Genomic DNA, 25,412 nt, shown 5'->3' on the forward strand with positions numbered 1-25,412 from the left:
CCAGTGAATTTGCAGGATTCATGCTCATCCGGGAACTTAAACATGCTGAAAGTTACAGTCCATTCCTGGAGAACGAGGGTTTAAACTAAGGGCTTTAAACTAAAAGAGGCGAGATTTAGAGTAGGTAGGAAGAAATTCTTTACTACGAGAGTGGTGAGGCCCTGGTCCAGGCTGCCCAGAGAAGCTGTAGATACCCCACCCCTGGAAGTGCTCAAGGCCAGGCTGGATGGGGCTTTGGGCAACCTGGGCTGGTGGGAGGCGTCCCTAACCATGGCAGGTGGTTGGAACCGGATGATCTTTAAGGTCCCTTCCCACCCAAACCTTTCTGTGGTTCTATGACCGGCAAAGGATGGTGAACTTCAAATCCTTGTGCAGTTACAGAACCGATCAGTACTTATGTTGTCAATTCCACTACTTGCCTATGTTTTTTTGCTTGTTTGTTTGTTTGTTTTTCCCATCAAATCCTGCAGAGATTTTCCTAGTAAAGCCCCAATTGCAGAAACACAATTTTTCTGTGAAATCTCTGAGGGAATCTCACCACATTAACAGCATGAATTATGTTAATTAGAACCGTGGTAAGTGGAAAATAAACATCTCAAGAAACTTATTTCAAAGCGTTGTGTAGGCTGTGCTGGAGAACTTATCCATGTACTCCTTCAGTTTCATAGGAACAGGCTATTTATTACAAAGTGGACTTTTTCCCATTTATTTTGTCTAGCCATTCATGCCAGTATTTCTCAGAACACATGCACCAGATAAGAGATGTGGTCATGGCTCACATGAGAAAATCTGAGCACTTAACTGTGCAGCAGATGGAACCATAATTACTACCAAGTGTAATTTTCCATGCTTCACTGTTTTGAATTTAGACTGTGTGTATTTATAGTGATTTCAGAACAAGAAAAACCTGCTGAAGTCAACTGAAGCCAATTCTTTATTGGTTTAACTGAAGTCTCTGCATTGGTTCTGTTCATCTTGTTGATAAGTTTTAAGTTGATCTAATAACAGATTTCACCCCATGACTTTTCTTTGTAGAGTGGCTTTTATATTTCTTTTTTACTTACACCTTCAATTAATTTACTGTCAAGAACCCAGTGGTAATTTTCCAGAAAGCTGAAGCCTAAGTAAAGCAGTTGCCGGGACAGCAGTGGTGGTTACAGGTGTTGTACTTCACTTGTTGCAGTATTTCTCATGTGGCAAGTGAGGAGTTTTGGTATGCAGCGTCTTTCACACACTTTACACTGGGAGTGTTCTCTGCGGTAGCTATGCCTACAAATATTTGTAGTGCTAACCCCCAAAATTTGCAGACTGATACAAATATTTATAAGGTGTTCACACCAATATTTGCAAAAATACTCTGAGATCACGTTATTTCAGGGATGGACAATTTCCATTAAACTACTGTACCAAACAGGAAGGTAAACAAAACCCCTCCAGAACAGGAAACAACACTATACTTGGAGACATTGTACGTGACATTTTTGTGCAAGAATTTCATGTTTGAACACTTAAATGTATGATGTTTGTGTTACTGTAATATTAAAATACTTATGCAAGTGCTTTTCATGTTTAGAGCTAAAAAGTGGATATAAAAGATGGAAAATAATTCTGCTTAATTAAGTCCATACACACATGTACACAAGGATCACAGCAAAATCCCTGAAAAACTCTGAATTTTCAGCTGAACTGACATTCCAGTAATGATATCACTGAACTAGCAGTGTTGGGCTAACCACAAGTAAATGTGAAATCAGAAATTAAAACATGTAAGCTATTTAAGTTGTCAGTTCTTCCAAGAACTGACAGAGTTGTATCTTATTATCCAGTCACCTGCTCTACATTTCAGAAATCCTGGTGAATTTACTCTATACAAGACTTACTAAATACTTCTTACCATCTTTTATTAAATACTTCTTACCACCTATGGTATTTTTAAACTTTAAAGCAGTACTTATGTTTTACTTTCTACAACTTCTTTAAAGGGCTATTATAGAGATATACAATATATTTAACAATATATTTATTTATCCTCACAAATTTCAAAATACCATTGTGTAACCTTAAGCATTTTGATTGAGGCAATCAGATAAAAAAAAAAATAGTTTCGACCAAGTACATACTTAAGCCACACTTTGTGTGGTACAAAATTATATTAAAAAAAAAAAAAAAAAAAGACCCTACCATCCCCTAAACCTGCCTGTTTTTCTTCATCAGCTTTTCTGTGATCCTGCTGTGACTCCATGGATGAAAGTTTCATCCTTGGCTTGGAAAACTGAAAAAAGATACCCCCAAACAGTGTTTTTCTAAGAGCCTGCTTTATCTACTAAAATAAGTTATAAATATTCTCCAAACTATCAGAGTTTATTTGGAATGATGTCTCCACTCTTACATTTGGCATACAATCCACTTGCTCCTTCCGTTTCCAAACAATAATGTTAGTTAGAATTAATAAGCATTGGTTTTGATCCAGCCTATTAACATAGCACGATTGATCCATGGGGTGTTTTATAGCTTGTTAAAAGTTTATTAGCTAACGCAGACCATCAGTAAAAACTGTTTAATTGGCTAATTGCTACAGCTGTTTCTGACAGTGACGCTTGTGATTCTTCCCATACATACAGTAACATCTACTCCTGAAATCCACCTGCCTGACATTCATTTTTCATTCTTCTGCAATGTGAAGCAAACAGCAGTTTGTTTCTGCTCTCTTAACATTTATTATGAGAAACACTAGATTAGGTCAGAGCTGAAGACAGAAGAATCTTTTTTAAAAAGATGGAAAATAAACAAATAAATAAAAACCCTGCTCATGTCTTGGTTTGGTAAGCAGTGACCTCCAAGTCAGTGCTACGATGAGCTGACTTGGGATTACTGCAGCATCTCAGTCTTTCTTTAGGGCTATACAGCAGCTGTTTCACAATCTCAACTCAATTAAGCAAGTATTTGCACTGGAAAACATTTAACAACCAATATTTGGTCAGCTGGAATTGTAAGAATGGTGATATTTCACAATTATTATTAGCTGCAATGTAGTTTTATTTGAATTCTATTTCAAGAGATAAAATTGTTTGATATGCAGGAACTTCTCATTCTCTCCATAAACAACTTGCTCTAATTGCCTGTAATATGAAGACTGTTTAAAAACATCAAGAGTGTGTTTTTGCTCACTGAAACAGCTCTTAACTATTATTTGTTATGAAACAGGGTTATACTTGCAGAAATACTTAGGGAAAGAAAATGCATATAGTGTTTATTCATTCATCTATTCCTTCCAAGTGCTGAGAAGCTCAAGCACTGCTATAAAGTAGGTATTTCTATAACAGTCCTCCTTAAATGTTCTGGGTGAAAAGAAAGAGCACAAGGGCTGAGAGCAGCCTGTTACACCTTTGAATTTTCTTTATTTAAAAAGGCTCAAGTAGAATAAAAGTGGTGGTGGTAAAATATTTCTGGCAACAACCTCCTCTAGAACTTCCACTTTTGTGCAGAAAAAAAAAGAGGGGTTTAATTTCTTTGCAGTTATTCTTTTAGATTAATTCAGGTTCATTTTAATACCATTCCTTGCGTTCAGATTCTAGAACCTGTTTTATACACAGCATATTACTTTTTACTAGCCTTCCAGTACAAACTTGATATTGACACAATGCACAAATGCACCGAAATCTAGAAAAGCTTTACCTGTTTGTTGAACAACAGCAGTAGTTACAGAGCAGATTATCATCCTAGCAGATTGTTGAATCTGCTTGTTAATTATACCTTTAAGTGTTGACCAATGCTAGAAGTGAATTAGTACATTACAAAGACATAATGTGTCTTAAACTACAGTCCTCTCAATATCAAAGTGAAAAATAATTTTAACTGCAGTTCAACTGGATAACTATATTTTAAAGTAATAGTTTATGCTACTAAAGCCTGAGTGCTTGTAAAGCTAGTGTGAGCATATCAAGTCATAAAAAAACTAGGCCAGTTGCAATTTATATTGCTGCTTTAGAGTCTTACACATTACTGTAGATCATCTCTCCTAATAAGTCTAAGCATTCAATTTTTAATTGTGTCCTAGTATTTCTTATCCTTGAAAAAGTCATCCTATGTGTACTTATATAGCGGGCCAAGGAAAGAGAAGAAAAAATGTAATAATTAGATATATGATTAGCACTGCCACTAGAATTTGTGGATTAAAACAAAACAAAACAAACAAACAAAAAAACACAAACAACACCACAGTGCTCAGCTGACTCTTCTATTCCAGACCCATTTCTACTCTTACTGGTTTTCTGGTCATTTCCTAGAATTCCTCTAGTGCCATGTACAGATAAATTAGTATTTGTAAGGATCTTCATAATTTATAGACACTGAAACCTGGAAAGAGAATATTGTTCACATTTCTTCCTCTGTGAGACTGAGAGAATTCACATTTCTGAATCTCAGTTTGAGGTAAACAGAAACTCTTAAGGATTCCTAGGAGCTATGATGGTAGCTGAATATAACTCATCTCATGCATGGTACCCACGGTACATGGTACTCTGACAGCTTTTGCGATATACAAGCCAACCAACCTATTTTTTTCTATCCAACCAAAATAACTGAAAAAAAGATGTTGCATAAGATAATTTAAACCAGTAAACAAGCTAAACATTAAAATAAAACATATCCTGAAATTTACTTTCCTGTATTCTTTTTTTTTAAAAGCCTCATAAGCCTCCTGAATACTTACAGAAATGAAAGGCTTAAAGAAATGGAGACTCAGATCCTGATTGTGGCACATCAGTACTGGGATACAAATAATTAATGCACTCCAATGCAATATGATGGTCAACAGAGCATTCGTGCAGCCAAAGAAAAGGTCACAAAATACATCTCTTTTTAATGAATACGGCTGTATGATAGCGCTGAATTCAGAAAATATTGAATTGCTCATGAGATAATGTGAAGGAGGGAAAAAAAAAAGAGAAATAGACAATTTCCACTGGAAGATTTTTTTTTTTTCTGAGATGGAACCAAAAGGATGTGGCTGCCATTCACCAAACGCTATGGATAATCTCAGAGCAGAGCCCGCAGCCACTGACAGTGTGGGTTACATTGCAGTCTATCACTTGCACTTTTAGGGCAAAAACCCTGAAAGCTTTGCAATTTCCAACGTCTTCTACCAGGGAATGGAAACCTAAAAACAAGGACCTGACAGATGGCATCTAGAGACAGAACAGCCAGCCTTATGGTATGTGTCAGAATCATGGTTTTTAATCAAACTTTGACTCTTAAGTCAAATTTCTTAAGAGCGAGCTCTGCTGAATAGGAAAGTAAGCAGAGAAAAAAATCTAAAGTGGCAGTCAACAAGTCTCATGAAAGACCACACCAAACCTTTTCTAATACCATCTGTTAATACCAGATGAACACGCAGATACTGGGTTTATGCTGGCAATCATTAGCATGTTTTTCAGTTATATCTTCATAAACCCCACAAGTTGTTTAGTTGCACAGAAAATAATCCATAAAGAAAGGAGTAGGCCTAGCGAGGCTGATTAAGAAAACCCATATGGACAGGCAACTTTTGTACCATTGCAGGCTTTAAAAGGATACTGTCTAATGCAAAGAAATAGAAGACCAAGGAAGATTGGAAACTTGAGTGAAACCCCAAGCCTGTATTTAGCAAAGACACAATAAAATGCATCAAGGTTTTCTTGTCATTCACAGAAAGACAGATCTCATCTAAAACACACAGCTGTTTCACAAACAAGGTGGTTGCTCATTCAGGCTTCTACTAAGAACTCCATCCATTGTAAGGTAAGATTTAGCAGCCCTTCCTGACAACCAACTGAAACTCATACCAGCATCCACCTCCATGTTAATGAACATAACACCCTTGGCTGGTACAAAAAAAGTAACACTGTAGCGCAGTTCAACATGGCTACAGCAGAGGAAAAATCCATGCTTTTTTGAACAACTTTTTAGCTACTAAATTCCGATATAAGCAAGTCACAGTTATTCTCTTTCACTACATAAGGAAGCGTTGAGTAAAGTAGCATGCTATTACTGCGGCTGGCTGTAGAATGGGAACTGCTTTGCAAAGACTCAGTCATCTACTACTCCAGCCACCTCCATTTGTGAAAAATTAGGAATGATATTTGGGTGCTGAATATTTACTAATTGTAAAAGATTGCAGTGTGAAAAACACCAGTCATCGTTGCCTACCAACAAAAAATGGACAATTCAGGCACTGTATATACCTCCAATTTACCCAGAAAATGTGTCCTCGGGATAGAATCAGCACAATTCATTTAATCATCCTGATTCATAGAATAGATGAATTTACATGATCTGTTTGTAATGCCAGCTGACCTCATATGAATCAGCAAGTCTGAATGAGTACTTTTTAGTCGGTGGCTCCTGGACGGTTTGTTAGAACACAAAATCACATGCTTGCAGCCTTTCACCTAGCCAAAAAGAAAACAGTCAAGCTGGCATTTTCTAGTTCATCATTCAGAGAGGCTTAGTACACTGGTAAGAGACGGAACTACATTACACCAGTCATTATCCATGCCTGAAATGTTTTTGTTTGTCATATTCAGCTTCAACATTACTCAAACCCCCTTCTGCCTTAGTGCTCTCCAGTACCATCACCACTAGTGACATCAGCTTTGAAATATGCATGTGTGTGCTGAATGTCAAAGGCTTCACACCAAAAAAAACATTACAGGGTTTGGAGGTTTTGTTGTCACTATTGCACTGAGGAAAGGATGGGGAACCCAACCTCATGTTCAGATGTCAAGTTCATAGATGGTGCATGAATTCCGCAAATTAAAGTAATTTGGGTTGGTTACAATTCCCTGTGCAAGCATATAATTAATAAAATGGGAATAAACCTTGCTGTACAATTTGTGCCAGCACTTGCTCTAATTTCCCAGACAGCCCAGCCTCATTACCTCCAGATTTGTGCATCTCATTATGATGCTGACACTCACATTTGTGTGATTAGTGCTGAAATTACAGATTCATCCTGATTTAGTGTGGCCTTTATTGCTGTTAATTAGGCAACGAAATGTGAAAACTGTTACGGCATTTTAATTACCTGAATGCAATGAGATTTGTATGGTTAAAAAAAAAAAAAAAAAAAGAGAGAAAATGCAATCTTTTCCTTGAAACAGTTGCTGGCTCTGATGGAAAGAGCTGACTAAGAGAAATCTGATGTTTTGCTCCTAGTTGAGATGATCCATCGTGTCTGTATCTGTCGTGTACAATTCCCTTTTTTTTTTTTTGTAAAATGACAGATCAAATATGCTCTTTTATTAAAGGGCATCAGAACATGGAAAATCAAAACCATGAATGGAATAAAGATGGATGAATTGGTTAATCTAAGTAACTTTTTAAATATTATTTTGGCCAAGATCCTTCAAAAAAAAATAAAAATATGGAGGAACAGCCACAGTAAGCACAAGTAATGTGCAGAAGCATAACCTCAAGAAAAGGCAGCATCAAAGCTCCAAGAAAAGAACCCCTGGAGTTGCTGGACTTGTGTTGAAGTAATTTTGCACAGATTGTGCCCTGAGCACGAGCCATGCCCTGTAAGAACTTGCTAGAGAAGACAGCAGGGGGCTGCCCCTATGGCAGTGGACTACTGCACTAACAAGCTGTTCCGTGACTGTTCGATTTAGGCACACAGCTCACATGTAGACATTTGCAAGTAGACACACAAATGTACACGTCTGAGTCTTGAATGGCTCCATGCCTCTTCAGTTTGTATCTCTGGACGTACTTAATTATGGCAGACATGGTCTTTACAAGCACTGCTGTGAACACAGAGCATGGGAAGCCTGCAGGCAGCTGCTGATAATGAAATGTGCAATTTGAGGAAAGCACTGTTGTGGTCCCACAATTTTTGTTACAGACTCAGATTCGCAGAACATTATTGTCATTGTGCCCATTTAACTACATTAATAGTCTATTGTCCATTTAAATCATTCTTCAACAGTGCACCTTATGTAAGCATTTTCTTATTTGACCATAAACACCTTTCTATACATAACACTATGATTTTGGTGATTCTGACTAAGGTTTCTTCAGCCTGTCTACTCCTTTCATCATATACTGGATAAAATTTTGTGGATCAAAAAAAAAAGTAAAAGAAAAAACAGCATTATGTTTATTTTTGAAAAGAAAATCAAATTGGAGCCATACTTTTTAAACAGACAGATTTAAAGCAAGAAATCAGCAAGAATCAGAAAACATAAAAAAAGGACACGCTCAAAGAAGTGTCAAATATAATAGATTTTATACATTTCTATCCAAACAGCAAATGCATCCATCAGGAGCCCATAACATTACAATGTAGTTGGCATGGTGTTACTCTGAGAGCTTCTCTGGTCTCTATGCATTTATGTTCTTCTCTTAAATTATGTCCATTTACAATTTTGGATTGACAATTTTTTTTATGAAATAGATAAGGAAAATATTACTTTTTGTTTGTTTTTGTTTTGTTTACTATTCTGTAAACTTCTAATGAAACCAAATTCAAAACAGCGTGATAAAAATACCAAAGTCTTTTTATTATTGCTAGTATTGATCTACTGACTTTTAACATGCAAAAACTTAGCATGCTTATCCAGGTGCTCAGTGTTCAGAAAGCAGAGGAAACTGTTTCAGAGAGATTTCATCCATAGTTTCTATCATGCAGATACAACGACCGTCACCTTTTCAACCAACAAAGTCCGTTTTTTCCCCTGAATGTTGATTTGACATGAATCCAAATTTTAATTCCATAAAAAAAAAGATAATTACCTTTATATTTGCTTTAATATTCCTTAAAAAAAAAAAAATGCATTCTCTTCCCTTAAAGCCAATATAGTTCATGTTGTATCTCTGGAGTCATAAGACATCACCTTTTCCTCGCATTGCCGCATGCTCATTCAGACATTCTGCTATACAACAGAAATACCACTGTATCTTGCCCTCAGTAGAGAAGAATTTAGGTCCAAGTAGGAATATCTGAAAAGATTATCTGGCTCCCCACCTTCTGCCTCCCCTCTACTTTTGATACCAAAGACAATCCCCTGAACATAATTTTGACAAGTGTACCATAAAGATATTATTGAATTGACCATCTGCCTGAGGAACTAAACATGGATTAAAAAAAACAAGACAGACAGGAATAATATGAATAAATAAGGATTTGTCCAGCTATTTTTCACTCTAAAGACAGCTTCCCCCAGAAGCATTTTACAAGAATAAGTACCACCATTTTTCAAACTAGGGTTGCAAATATTACACAATTTGCCAAAGGCTACACTAGTCAATAAGAAAATTATGAGCAGAGTCCAGTTCCTTGCTGAATTCATTAAAGTGCTAAACAAAGTCTTTAGAAAAGGAGGGCAAGAGACACATATTCTAAATATAAGCAAGAAAACAATGTTGATGGAATAAATACAAATACAGGTATACAGTCAGCATGGCAGTACTGCAGCTTTTTAAACCACTTAAAACAGCAAAAAGATCAAAATTTGGGGAAATAGCGTCTTTCTCTTACTTCCGATTCCAAGACACTTAGTAGTTGAATACACTATTCAGAAAGTGCTCAAGTACACCCCTTTACACATCATTCCTTGACATCTCAACAACCCTAAACCTAACCCCAATTATGACCCTAACCCAACACCAAGAACACCAATTTCTCCCATCAAAAAGTGCTCACATCGGAAGCCTTTTGCTTTGACCTGAGAGACTGTTCCTATAGGAGAACCTTTAAAATTAAAAATTAGAAGGAGGTGTGAATCATGGTTGTAAACTAACCTTTAACTTCTCCTTCAGAAAAAATAATGAATACCATGTGTAATTGGGAAAGAGTTGGATTACACAGAATTAGAACGTTCCCAAGGTATTCTGTTTTTTGTATTAATATGTATATCATTCCTCATATTGATGGCAGTTCAGAGGGCAATAATACTGACCCTGAATGTGGAAATGTTACCTGTGAGGTAGGGATTTATCTATATGGTACCAAATATGGTAGCTACAGGAATGCTAACATATATCACGCACACCAGACACGACATGGGAATCATCCTATAACTGAATGGCTAGTCCTGAAAGGCAAGGGGTGGTATTGGTAATGGTAATTGGTAATTATGTGGTAATAAAGCCAGGAAGGTGCTGACCCTAGGATGGAATGAAGCTTGCACCCTGGGGGCAGTAATTCCAAATGTAACTATTACCAAAGACGTACAAAGCCAAAGCCCCCTTGGGACCCATATACACAGAATGAAGAGGACTCCAGCTAATCCTCTAGTGAACAGGAACAGGGCATTTCACATGTTTGAGAGGTGGTTTATCCCTAGGTTAGGGGTGAGTGAATTAGAGAAAGCTATTGTGAATATATCAGCTGTAATAGAGGAATTAGAAAATAAAACTCTGGATGTGATCTAGGCACTACAAGAGGAGGTGGTGAGTCTGTCAAAGACAGCATTCCAAACTCTAAAGGTGCTCTTGCTATTGCTGCTTGCAAGGAGGGGTTCACACTATAATTAATGCCAGTTGCTGTATGTATGTAGACCAAATGGGGCAAACTGAGACTGTCCTCATAAATATTTGGGAGAAAACCAAGACCTTAAATGAGGAGACCCAAGATGACACTCCCTGGGGATTTAGAGACATTTGGGAAAAATTGTCTGGTTGCCTGGATGGGATTGGCTCAAGTAACTATTTGTATTCTAGTAATAATAGCATTGTGCATAAAATGCCAAGTATACTCTCTGCTAATACCACTGTTAAAGGAAGTGTACTTATTAGCCAGCATAATTAGCTGCAAGCTTCTGAATGTCAATTCACCATGCAAGGCTGAATGACAAAAGGGAACAATCAGTCTGACCACTGAGGTCTTTATGAATTGCAGACATTAGCAAATCTCAGTAAGAAAATGCCCTGAAGTGTATATTTGCAATTTCTCTGCTATTAGAGATTATTAAAAGTTATTCGTATGCCACAGCTAGAATGGGACAAAAATAGAAAGCCTACATAATCATCTACTATGAAGAATGAGTACCAAATGTAAAAATAATTGAAAATGAGATTGTAGGCAGCCACTGGAAAGCTAGAGTTGCCATAGCTCTAAAAATACACAATAATGTATTTGTTGGTTAGTGGCTGTAAAGGACATACAGCTGATCTGCATTAATTTATAAACACTGCATGTGACCTGGTCACTGTAACAGCTACTGCCTGCATATATCAACTTGGCTTAGTAACAGAGCTGTTGGGAAGCTAAACAGAACCATTAGATTAGCAACAATTGCCAGGTTATGAATCAATCACCCTGTAAACATCACTGATGGAAATAATAGAGGTCTTCAAGTCAAAGTTGCAAGACTTATTTTTACCTAAGCTGGAAAGCAAAGATCTAAAGGACACCCAACAGGTAGGAAGCAATTTTCCACTTTCAGCTAGGCAAGAAACATTGCAGTGACCTGCTAAGTAATCACAATTTGCAGTCTGTACACAAGTGGATCACCCAGCTCTCACTTTACAAATGAGTTCTCCTGCAGGTGAAGGAAACAAGACTGAGTTTAGCAGAGACACTCAGGAAAACCAGAAAAGGAAACAGAAAAGCAGCCAATACACAAGTCCTCACAAAGACATCTTTGAAGAAAGTGCTTACTCTTATTTTTGGTAGGATATTAAGTATCCTGAAATTTTCTCTTAGGAAACCTCTTCTTTTTTTTTCTCTCCTAGCATTAAGGGTGTGCAATGTTCAATAACATACATGGGTTTACTAACACAGATGATTCACACAGTGAACTAAACAAAATATTCTGTGCAACTGACTTAACTATTGTGCCTGTTACCACCAACATGTTCTAGACTTGCCTAATTTTTGTACGAGTAAGAGTATACACGCAACAAAACCAGTAACCTGACAATTGCTTAAACTAAAAAGGGTATTCCCAGAGGACAACTTGTCTTTCTCAAACCTTTCAAAATAGTTGTTAGATAAGGAGTAACAATGCCCACTCACACATAACTAAAGCAGACACAGCTCTCATGGAAATTAATAACCACAGATAGAGTCTATGATCAGCAACCTATACTTTCACCGCATTACACTGCTCATTGTTTCGCTATCATGCTGAAGAACCTTCTTAGCTGCAATGAAGTGCCATTAAAAGAATAAGGTACTAGAAGGAGAAAGAAAATGATGTGGCCTTGTGATATTCAGAGGTCACAGCAAAATTAATCAGCATGTGTTGCCATCAGTGCTATATCCAGAAGTTCATGCTGTCTAGAGGTGAAAGAATATAAAATTAAAGATGAACTGTGACTCAGAGAGAGGTCAGAAATGATCTCCTTTCAATTTCTCTCTCAGCATAATATACTATGTGTAATAGAGGCCTTACCCCCTGAAGATGATGCAATAGAAAATGGGAAAAATACTTGTTATAGTATGTATGAAGGAAAAAAGACGTTTGCTGCATCTTTTAAAGTGCATATCTAGTATATACTACCCTTTATGAGACAACTTGATGCAATTTAAAAACTAAGTTATGTGTGGCTACGTACCACTGGTACTTTGGTTTGTTTCATAAGAAAAAAGGAAAAAAAGGCTAAAGTCCAGAGAAGCCTAGCAACTCCAAAAGTATCTTCTCGTTGTGAAAACTACAGAGGTGGAGCACCAGAAGGTGTTTACAGTTAACAAGAAAGACCTTTGAGACTTAGGGTCCTTAAAACCGTATTAGTGATGTCATTCAACATCAAATCTCACAGAGCTTTATAAAAACATCATTCTGAAATGCAGCATGCTTCTACAAAGAAACTCATTAAGAATGATACACATTATCACGTTGACACTGGAAGAAACCCACTACCCAAGTGATACTGCAGGATATGCTGTCTGAGCGTAAAGAAGCTTTCCTTTTCAGGTCTGGTGGAAGCTCCTGGTAAACTGCATTTGAATGACATAAAATGTTTCATTTCCCTTCAAGCTCTGAACGTTACCTGGAATTAAACATAGTGCTTAAGTATCTGCTCAAAAAGCAGATAATATCCTTCTGTAAATAGCAAATTCAGTCACTGAGGTGGTGCAAAGAACTCCTGCAAGTGTTATTAAATTAATACATAAAATATATATCATACTGTACTCCCTATATATCTGTATATATAAAATGTAATAATGAATTAAACATTGTGTATGAAGTGTTTGTATTTTCCACTACGATGAAAGCTTCTCTTTAGTCAAATATAGCTCTGGATTAATAGTTTCAGCTGCTTCTAAAAAAAAAAGTACCTGACAAGTTACTACATCAATTAAATGGAATCAAGCCAAATGAGGAATATACTAATAACTTCTGGAATGAGAAATGTTAATTCTTTTACATTAACTGGCCTTTTGGGGTTTCTAATAGGCTGAATCTAGCATACTATGGGATTTTAACATTGACATGTTTCTAATGAGAGGTTAATGAATCTAATCTCTCACACTACGGTGAAACACAAGACTGGGATTCAGGGAGCCAGCTCTGATGGTGTTTGGCTGCATTCCAGTTGAGTTCACTTATTTACGAAGAAGTTTCCATCAGATGTTCCTTTTTGTACTGAAACGAAGTGACTTGGGACAAAATGGTCCCTGTGGCATGGAAGAGACTGTCAGCAGCCCAAGGAAGAGGCCAATTCTAAATTAAAATTCATTAACCTTAGCATCTGTCAGAGTTTTGAAAAGAAAAAAATAAATAAAGGGGGGGGGGGAATACATTAGACAGAGACAAACAGAATTACCACAGTTTCTCTGCTTCCCAGCAAACTACTTACTGAATCAACAGCCTTCACTCTCTGAGAATGGTATGTGCATTTGATAAACAGAAATATGATTCTGACTAAGTACTGTTCTTCACTGACAACTTCCTTCAACTACCTGCTATTCGAATGTGATGAATACCTTTTTTTTTTTTTTTTTTTTTTTACTGTCTTCCTTTTTCTGTCCCCCTGGTCCCACCCCCCAGGTTTGTGTTTTATTTATTTATTTATTTTTAATGCCTCCCAGATTCCATTTCTTCCTTAAGGAGCATAAAAATTCAGTAAGAGTTTGCAGCCATGTCACATAGAGACTTGATGGGCAAAAGAACATGAAAACCATTTTAAAGATTATTTGTGCTAATGAAGCATCTATACATGATGAAATCACTATGGGTGAGACAGCGCAGTTTTCATTTGTACCATGCTTTTAGAATCCACAGCTAGCTTTCTGCTACTAAAAATGCAAATAATGTATGACAGAACTCCAGAAAAAAAAAAGTAATTAAAAAAAATATTTTCCTCTATTCAGAAGTAAGCATTTAAGAAAATGGTGAGCTTTAAAGATGAAAAACTGATAAGGAGAAAACAAGATTTCATTCTTCTCTCAACAAGCACTAAGACCAGCACTATCAATGCAAGGAAAAAAGAAAACAAAAAAGGCAGGCAAAAAAAATTAAAATTTTCCTTTGAAATCTACTGATTATGAGATACAGATGTATTATTAGGTAGTTATCAAATACAACTGCATCACAGAATCATAGAATCTCCCAAGTAGGAAGGGACACAGAAGGACTCTAGTCACTTCACGACCTTGGTAGCCCTACTTTGGGCATCCTCTAATAGTTTTATGTCCTTAAATTGTGGCACCCAACCATTTTTAAGGCATAGTTCCCAAACATGAGAGAAACAATACGTTAACAACAAGCCTTATCTAAAACACATTTGCAAAATAACTTTTTTTCTTCTGAATTTGTAATACCGAGTAAAATTTTGTTTTTAGGCACTGTTGAAACTTTCAAGTGGATTAACTGCTCTGCTTGAGTACCAGGAAGAGCTGATGGAATTAATGTGTAAGTACTATTTTCCTCAGGAGGCAATAATTTAGTGAGAGCAACGGAAAGATGAAGTCTGTATCTGATTCAGCAACTAATAAAGGAAGTTTGAGGTCATCTGAAGTGTGATTACTGATGCTAGTTGCCATGCAGACAGGCTTGTATATTTGGGTATCATTCTTGTCAGTTTAAATAGTATTGAGAAAATATGTTGACCTAACTTGTTTCTGGCAGAACACTGCTTGCTGTGTAACTTTATAACAAGTGTTTTTATCCCATTCTTGACTCTCAGAGCAGCATAAAGCAACCAAGTGTTTTGGCCAAATTTACGTATGGTCAAGCAGAAAGCATCCCACCAGCTAGGCCTAGAAATCTACCTGCCACCAAAACACTTTTCATGCAAACCACACCCAAAGAGTCACACTGTGAGAAATGCAGACATCACGTACTCTAACCCAACTAAGCACACAATTTACGAGGTCTACAGGCATAGCAAACAGGAAATCAGATTTAATTGTTGTGTGGGGCATGGAACTATCTCTAGCTGGATTCTCATTTTGCCAGGTAAAAAACCTTTCCCAGTTAAGCTCCATATGGATTCTCTGTAAACCAGTAACAGATATAGCTTAGAGCAGGGAGTCTTACTCTCCTTACAGCTATAGCTTGTGATTTACAGCTCTGCTAAGCCACCCACACTCAGAAAAGTTGTCATCTTTGAGAACTTCAGCCTCTGTCAAATTTGGTTTAAATTAGCCCAGATATACAAAAAGCACTGCAGAGAACAACTGTGTGGACAAGATGACCAGCAGATAAAACACAAGTTATAAGCCTTATTTCTTTAAGAAAAGGAAAAATAGTACTAATCTGGATGACTCACTGTAGAATACTCAAGATATGAAATATATCAAATGAAGCCAATAATGCATTTGAGTACATATATATTTATCTGAATATATATACAAATGAAAAATCATAAACACCTCAAAGCAAACGGAACTGAGAAACTTCCAGAGGTTTATGAAGTGGTATTAGTGTTCACTGGCAATTCAAAAGTCAGTTAGCATTTCAATTTCATAATCTACAGTAATGTCCTCAAAACACACTCTTTTTTGGCAGACTACTCTGACGAATATTTGGCATTTGTTCTTATACAATTTGTATTTCCTAGCAATTGGAAACACAATCCTACAATTTAACAGTGCCACAACATGGGTAAATAAATATATTTTATGCAAGTTATTTAGACAGTCTTACTGCTTTTCAAATGTTATATTCCTAGTCTTCGACTGTAAATGATTAGCATCCTGCTCTCATGCCTCTCTGCTTAGCTTCCTTTTAAGTTGATTCTTGCCTGGAATAAAGCTGTTTTTGAATAGAAGCAGGTTGTAGTGATCCAAAGTCTTGTAATACTTCAAATATTTGATTTATATATATATAAATATATATAATATTATATATATATATATGTATATACATATACATATATATATGTGTGTGTGTGTATATATATATATATATATATATATATATATATATATATATATATATATATATACACACACATGCTCTTCTGCCTCCCTCACCAGATCTTGAGTTAAAATACAAATGCTAATCCAAGTCTCTCCATTCACTCTGTGGGAGCTCAGGTTCCTTATTTGGGTCAGTAAATTCCGATTTTGGGGTCAGGGACATCCCTTTTCAGTGGTCCTATACTAGAAGAAGGTTTAAGCCACTCTGTGAGTGGCACAGTTCTAACAGATTGAAACATTGTAGTCTGGTAGCTTTTTCTTTCTCTTTACAAGCTTGTAAAATACATAGGATTTGGAATTATGAACAGAATCTTTTAACAAAAATACATGCTTTAGCACCAGGATAAGAGATCATCCATGGGTATGGTGAACTTTGCAAGAGATGAAAATATAAATTAGAAGATGTAGTAGAAGCTTTAAAGATTTTCAGTGCATATTTGAAGAAAATCACACATCAAATAATAAGCCGAAATAGAACATGCAGGTATAACAAGATGTTCAACACTGGTAACAGCAATGTTCCCATCAAAATGGGCCTCATAACATCATATGTTCTCAGCTGACAAAGATTATTCTTTCTTGGATGGGCAACCTTCAAAACTAACACTGTAAACAAACAGGAAAAAAAGACAAATAGCTTTGAATCTAATCAAATAACTTCAAAATAGGTAGCAAAATAGGAATAGTCTGTAGATGTAATATTTTGTTGAATATTTATTTGAAACAACCTTCTACTACAAAGAGGACACTGTAAAATGACTTTCCTTGTTTCACTATAATGGAGGAAAATACTGCCAGTTAATACTATTAAAGAGGAGAAAGTATCAAACATTCACCTTCTCATAGCCATCCACATTTTTCACAGTCCAAACTGAGATCCCTTGTGCCACAGTGTTCCAGGATTATTTTTAATAATGGCAAACTAAAACAACAAAAACCTCACTTGCCCAATTCCTGCATTCCCATTTCATTCTTTTAAAGGCTGTTAACATGTTCAAAAGTCTCCCTTCAACAGGCTATCAAATACAGCAGAATATTCCGTCACTTCCCTTTATTCTCCCCAAGTAGTCCTGGCAACCATAAAAACAAGGGAACAAGAGGCAGAATTGCTATCTGCTGGGGGAAGGCTGAGTTCTCTGGATTACTTCATGAAATGATTATTGTACAATCACTTGCCTGCCAGAAATTTTTACGTGAAACCAATGTTGGTAAGAAACATGTTTAGGAAGCAAAAGTACAGCTTATTCCTCATGAGAATGACATTTTCTTCTTCCCCCAGCTTTACAGAATACCTGGTAGAGGTTTTTTAGTTGTTCAAAAGATTTGCCATGTTTTCTTTTTCCACCTGTCAAAAATCTTCCCTGCAGTGAAATTGTCTGAAGACAAAGGGCAAAGTGACTCTATTCATGAAGATTATCTTTACCAATTAACTAAGACAAACAGCTAATGAGTCTGAAGGTGTAATATGCAAGGCAGTTAAGTTCAGGTAGCAGAAAGAACTGTGAATAGACACCAGAACAATCAGGAATAGAAAAGAACAAAAGATAATAATGCCTAGGATTAATTAGATAATTGATTAAATGCATATGACTAAATTAATTCAAGAAACCAGATGAAAAGCTATTATTGGGTAAGACAAAATGAATTTATTTTCAGCAAAAAGATCAGATGTTCCTTCTAACACCACCAAAAAAGTAAAACAAAAAAACAAGCTCACCCCAGTTACAGTTCTCCATCGGACATCCCAGTATTCATTACACTGTCACTGCCCAGTGCTCCTGAATTGTGCATTACCAGTATTTACCATTGCTCTGAATAACATACCACAGTCTTTTTATGTTGTGCTATGTTATTTAGATACAGAAGGGCTACAAGAGCAAAAACTGCATATCAAAATTAATTCCAAGTTGTTTCGCACTGCACTAAAAATCTCAACATTTGCCAAAGTTCAAATGCATACCTCTTACCAGCAATACCCCTAGAACTAAATTACATCCGTCTGCTTTTCTAATAGTTCAAATAAAGGAGGAAAGAGATTAAATAAATTGCTAAGGTTTCACAGCGAAGTCGACAGCACAGCTGAGAAAGAAAATAAAAAAACATTTTACTTCTATTAAAAATTCTGCCTTTTCACCAGCATGTTTGTTTTCTTTCAGAAATATAACCCTGAATTTTTATTTTAAGTGAGCCAAAAGAACACAGGTCTCTGCACAGATGCCTGTTTTGGATAAGCTTTCCTATCATTTGCTGTCCAAACTCTACTATGTTTCTAGTCTTATTAATTACAGTTTGCTTTGGAGGGGATGGGGGGAACTTTGCTCCCCTGGCAATGCGCAGTTAATTATCAGGCCTATTGATTGGAAATAAAGATTTATCAAAAATGCAAAGGAAAAGGAAACATTTACACAGCATTGTTTTCCTCAGAGACCCCTCTCTTACAATTTCAATACCTCTATAGGTATCAGAGTGAATTACACTGGACTGCTTCATTCACCTTACAAAGAACGTCCAGAAATAAGCACTGTTTAAACTCCAAGAACAACTTCCCATCAGATCCATGTAAACAAAAATAAACTAAAATTTCAAATGACAAACAGTTAACATGTAAAACCAGAGACAGTCAGCTTTAGTTGTGCACAATGCGAGAAGGGAGTTTTAATAACTGCTGTGAACTTGGAAAAAACGAATGAAGAGAACTTCGAATACAGTCCATGTCAAACTACACATACTAACGTCAGCTGGGGCAAATGGCACCATGACAGCTGTAGAATTTTTTTTCCAGGCTCCAAAATTACTAACATTTTTGAAGACACTGACTTTTCCTTACTGCAGTTGTAAGATCACACCTTTTCCTATTCAAGTACAAGATCACTGAGGAGGCCTTCTGAACAAGTTGTTTCATCTTCTGCTGGACTCCCTACTGCTTACATCTATCTACTAATCCACTTCAAGATTTTATTTTTATATTCTTAACACACTCCTTTATATATCTTTCAGGACTACAAAACGAATCCTAACATACTTACTCTGGAAGATCTTACTGTACTTAGTAAAACACACAATCAGTCTTCTATTATGCACCATAATAATGACCATTTCATGAAAAACTAATGGCAAATGTTTTCTTTGCAAACTGCCATTGTTTTCCTTCAGGCAAGTTCACAATTCAATACTATACTCTTGCTTTAAAAAGAAAACACAACCAAGACACGTACACGCACACAAAACCGCAAAGATTTTCAATGATTCTTAATGCCATTGCTAAATAAATGGTGCCAGTCAGCAACAGGGTTCCAGGCATATCTTATGATTGAATATTCCCATTATGGATTTACTCAAAGAAGACTCTAGGGGTAAGGAGCAAGAAAACACTTCATTTCTGTAGAGGTTTTCAGATCTGATTTAATTTTATTGATGGGGCTCTCTGTGAGCTTGACACACTACAGCCAGTGGCGCAGGGCTTCTTTGTTTTGTCTGGGGAGAGAGATTATATTTAATTCAGACTTATCAAGCACTTCAGTTTCTCTTGACCTAAATTTTAATTGATTTTCTTAAGACAAAGCTGCTTTTTGGTTTGCTGCTTCCATCAGCTTTCTTTCATGATTAGATTTGCGTAGAACAATTAAAAGAACAGCTAAAATACACCTGAGTATAATTGGTTCTAACCCAGGAAAAGTATCACACATACTGCTACATTTGGTCATAACTTTCACTCACATTGTCAATACCATAATATAATCCACCTCTATATTGAGTTTTCCTCAAACTGTCTAGTGCCTCATTACTATAAAATGAAGAATTCAGTGAAATAACTATATCTAAATCCATTAAAACTAATGCAAAGCCGTGCAAGAACATGGAAAGTGACAGCTTCATTGACTTTTACCTTTTCAGGTTTATAGCTCCAAGTGATCAGCGTATTAAGCACAGACCTCTAACCCTCAACTCAGCTAGAAGCAGAACAGGAAAATAAATTCCTGGGACTCAAAGCCTGCATTCACTCAGACTACTGCTGACTCAGGGAAGTTTTGTTTTCACTCACGCAGACAAAAAAAAAATCTTGTAAAAACACTGATGTGTCTACATTTTATTAAATACAAGGAATCACTAATGATAAGATGACCTCCTCTGGGTTTAATCATCTTAGTAAATAATTCACATTTTTATTGAAAAAAAATCACACGTACCACCTGCCTCTCTTGCCCCCACCCAGTATCTAAGGCTGGCAGTAGGACCATCCAGGCCTACAGACATTACTCCTCTCATGCAATCTACATCCTCGCACACGAACAGGAAGTACATATTCCTGCTCTAAGCCTGGCCATGCGGCTACTTTGAACTGCACATGAAATACAACTCTGGACAAGTTTTCTTTCTACTCCCCAGCCATAAAGGCAGGTAAATAAAAAAGCTGAATCTATTCAGAAAACATAAGATATACGAAAAGGTTCAAAACCAGCTTCCTTCTGAAATAGATAACAAAAGCTACACTAGATTTAAATACGGAAATGACATACCTCAAATGGTAAGAGGCAACTGCTGAGGATATACAGATATTTGGGGCACAATCTTGTACATTAAATACAGTTTCCAAATAACACATTTATAATAGTTTTTGTAATATTGTATCTTATTCTAAAAGAAAAACTCTGCCTTGATTTCCATCTTAGTAACATTTTGAAATGCAACTCTATTTTCAGCGCACAGCTATTTTAGCTTAAATTTGTTACTCAGCATTTCTAGACTCACTTTCCCAAAGCAGGCACAAAATAATTTAATGGTGGGAAAAAAAATCTCCTTCTGTTTCCTGGTGTTAATAATATTCAGAAATGTCTCAAAAATGTGATGAAAAAATTCATTGGACCTTATACTGCTATTGAATGTTATCAGCAGAAACCTTATTCAATCACCTGCTTTATAATGCTAGGTATAAACAAGCTGTTTGCCCAAAACAAAAGCTGTTAATGTTGTGGAACACACTTGCACTTCTATTACTCCAAAGACTCTGGAGCTATATGCTCCATTACTATTTTCTGTTAGTATTACTCCAAGCCTATTCAGAATCTTGCATATTTCACAGGCTGGCTCTTGACTCATTTATTAAGTCCTTCCATCAGGAATTAAATCATTATGCTTAAGCTGTTGCTGCCATTACTACTTTTCTCTAGAATCGTAATAAACATAAGCATTCCTTCCTGCCCAAATGACTGGGCACAAAAACACATTGAGAAATGTTTGCTGTTTTGCTTTTTTAACAGAATCTTTTCCACTGCCTTACACAAAAAGTAATCAGTATTTTTTGTAATGTTATTGTTTTTTGTAATTCTGCGTCAAAACTCTTTGTCAAAATGAAAGGAGGCACTTTGATTTTGTACATCAAATTTTAGTAAAAATCTGAATAGAGCTTGTAAAATAAATACTTAACACCACAATATAATCCCAAATTAACATAAGTGCTGCATTATTATTATGATATTACTGCAATTGAATAATCATTTATATAATATCCTAATGATTAAGAGGTTCTTAAGAGCAGGTAGCTAATGGGGGAAAGAGTACTTTGGAAGAAGGAAGTTTGCAAGACTGAGGGGCTTGTTGACCTACTGAAGGTATCAACAAGAACTCAAGGGTAAAGATTCTGCAGAAAGGCTGAACAATTTCTTAAGCTTTGGGGGAGAACGCAGAATTATTTACCCAAGATGTACACTTCAGAGGTGAAGAAGAAATATTGTCAGGTTCAATAGTATCAACAGAGGACACACCAGAACAAAGTGATCATAAGAGCAGCAAGCCAGCCACACCAGCTGGTTATATTCTGACAGGATTTTAATACAGAGGTAAGTTTTAATGACTAAATCTTAGCAGTTCAGAAACCTGATTCTTGACAGCCAGAGGGCAGTAAACATTGCCAGAAGCACTAGAGGTGGTTTGGGGAATCACAGTCATGTAACCTTTACTTCAATTTAGCATTTCATACAAATTATGTCAGAACTAAATATACATGGGAATGTAGCTTCCCTGCAGCTAAACAACAATGGTACTTGGTAGATTAAAGCACAAGAATGTGCTATCATCTCTGAGAGACTCACTGCATTAACAAATAATACTTGTTGCTGCACTGCAAGTGAAAGATGAACACATCATTAAGGCAAACCTAAGTTGTAGTTCCTACTGTAAAAACTCCCAAAGACAAAGCTACGTTGGGCTGTGAAAGAACAATTGTTTTCATTTCATATCATTCTGATATATAGACACATACACAGGCACAAACACATATACATATTACTTTTTCCAGTGTGTATGAAGAAAAAGGATATTATATGGAAAGCCTGTATATCTTTTCAGCAAAATGGTAACCAAGTAGTTCTACCTTCAGATTGCATGCTGCAATAAGAACAGCCAGATATTTTATGGAAATAGAAACTCTTTTGAAATAGAAACTCTATTGAAAATTGTTCTATGAGCTTCTTAACTAAGAAAACATTCAGTGAATGAGATCTGCCTACTTTCAGAATCTCTTTCCATCACATAATTCCTATACTGAAGAAAAACACAAACATGAAACCAGCAAAGGTTTCTGCACTCCGCACGTAATTTTACATATAAGCTATGCCAGTAATTTTAAGCACTAGCCTGTTGAAGACCTGCATGTGCAATAAATTTCACACGCAAAAACTTGAAGAAAAACCTACAACGAAGAAGTTGATAGTCCCATATAACACTTTGCTGAACATATTTTAAAATAATTTTACTGACAGTACATCGCTATCCATGCAACATATTGAGGGTACCTTCAAGGAGCAATGACAAACATTCAGCACTTACTACATGACCAACACTGGATTACAGCCACCAAAATAGAAGATCAAATTCCCTAAGGACTGAAGGTAAGAAGCAAATAATCAAGCCATCCCTTTCTACACTGAGCAACTTTTTACATAGCATGAAGCAGACACAAAAACGAGAAAGAATAGCATCAGCCTCAGACATGAGTCTTTTCAGATTAAAAAAAAATAATACTTATGAAGCTGGAGTATTAACAATGGAATAAGTGGGAAGCTTTTGGAGAGGGAGGGAGAGCCTCTGAATAAGCTATGCCCACTGTGGGATTCAACTGGTTGTGATACGGATGGTTTTCAAAGACTCACAGATGCTGGAAACTGAGATTTTCTTACAAGCAGCCTGTTACCAATTAAGAGGCAGAAAGCTTATTTCACACTGAACTCTTTTTTACCCCTTCTAATTCAGAAGCTTGGCCTACTTTGAAACTATTTTAATTGAACCTGTTTTACTATCACATTACTATATATGACACATATAGCAATGACTAATGCATTAAGTGTGCATGCTCGAAACGTATTTCTGGAAAAGCAAGCTTAACCACACACAGATGCTTAACAGGACAGGCAGCAAGTGAAAACTAATGGGATTTATGTATAAATTCAAACAGTCTCTGACACAAAGACTTTATCCAGAAGCAGGGTTCTGGTAGATCTATGTAAAATGTCAGTAACATGCCTGTTAATGAAGAACATATTAACACAACTATTCTCCATATAGTATGTCCCATACTGTGCACCTACAAACAGCCAAACAATGCCTTTCACTAAAAATTAATCACAGATAACTATTAGCTAGGAGATTTTCGTCATTAAAAACAACATGCAATTACTCTATAATATAAGCCAGGATATGAAAGGTCTGTGCAAAGTAAAAGTAGTTACTTTTCTATCTAGTGTGCAGTATGTTTTCTAGAAGAAACTTCACTGCAAAAGCTGCAGTTCAGGAAATACCAAGATTCATTTACTTTGCAGATTAGTGATACTCCAACCTGCAAAAGGAACTGCAAATTTTGTAGTAAGCTACGTTAATTGTGCTGAGTTTCAAAGAATCACAGAAAGGTTTGGGTTGGAAGGGACCTTAAAAGATCATCCAGTTCCAACCCCCTGCCATGGGCAGGGACACCTCCCACCAGACCAGGTTGCCCAAAGCCCCATCCAGCCTGGCCTTGGGCACTGTCAGGGATGGGGCAGCCACAGCTTCTCTGGGCAGCCTGTGCCAGATCCTCATCACCCTCAGAGTAAATGAGTTTATACAATTAGGCTTGCAAATCAACAGTGCTTTGACTAAATATTAAAATAGCTCCTGCCTAACCACGTTACAACCAACTTTACAGAAGACATTCGGATACACTTTCCGTATACCTTCCACTGTAGATAATGGCTTTATTCCCTTCACCCTATAGTAATTTTCTACTATCCAGCCAGACTCAGCAAGTGGAAAGAACTATGTCAACAGTATTATATCCCAGCAAATGGCCAAAGTGAAGCATGAAGACAGTGCAGGCAAGTAAAATGATGACAAAGTGTTTGTGTAACTGAAGGCACTGACATAAAGTGGACCTTACCTTATACAAGCCACACCAGATACTATTTCAGTGCTTAACTATTTTTTTAAACACTATATTGAAATATGTTGATATAATACACTTAGTAATTTGTGTATGAAAGTGATCATCTCTTATTTTTTAAGGTCTGTTTTCACCTACCTGTCTTGTTTTAATTTTACAAATTAGTATCAATTTTCAGAACAAACATGATTTTCCTGCCAAATTCACATTTTTTCTTGCTTTCTCTTCTGGCTTGATGCATTCTACCCATATTGTATTTCTGTGAAGCTCACTGTTTATTACATGTGGTTATTACCCAAAACTAAAACAACCATTATCTTCTGAGAATCAATATAAAATTTCAGGCTGTCTTTGGAATACTTCCCTTTATCTTCTTATAGATTTTTGTCTCCAGGTGAGCTTACTGCAGCTTTTCCTACTCAAAAGAAACTCTGTGGCATATTGCTGTTTGAAACTAATATCAAATTTGAAAGTAACAGGTAACAACATCAGGAGCTGAGAGAAAAAATCTTCAGGTCACCTGAATGAACCTCCAAACTGATACAGAATATAAAAGAATACAGTAGAACATTGTAACACAAAGATGACAAACTGAGTGTACAAACATGGAGAGAGGAAGGAAGGAAAATTACACAAACCTTTTTTCTCTTTTGT

At 36.4% G+C, this 25,412-nt stretch overlaps 1 protein-coding gene and 1 long non-coding RNA gene across 4 annotated transcripts in view; one reads left to right on the plus strand and one right to left on the minus strand.

Annotated features, from left to right (window-relative positions):
- The window catches only part of CHID1 (chitinase domain containing 1), a 103,586-nt gene that overhangs the window by 28,869 nt on the left and 49,305 nt on the right, over positions 1–25,412 (minus strand). The gene's annotated exons all lie outside the window — the stretch shown is intronic.
- On the plus strand, positions 11,168–20,380 carry LOC140002541 (uncharacterized). Its single transcript, XR_011809351.1, has 3 exons — positions 11,168–11,398; positions 14,768–14,837; positions 20,243–20,380. It is a non-coding gene; the product is annotated as an uncharacterized lncRNA (long non-coding RNA).

The sequence above is a fragment of the Anas platyrhynchos genome, chromosome 5 (assembly GCF_047663525.1).
Source record: "Anas platyrhynchos isolate ZD024472 breed Pekin duck chromosome 5, IASCAAS_PekinDuck_T2T, whole genome shotgun sequence".
NCBI classification, from domain to species: Eukaryota; Metazoa; Chordata; class Aves; order Anseriformes; family Anatidae; genus Anas; species Anas platyrhynchos.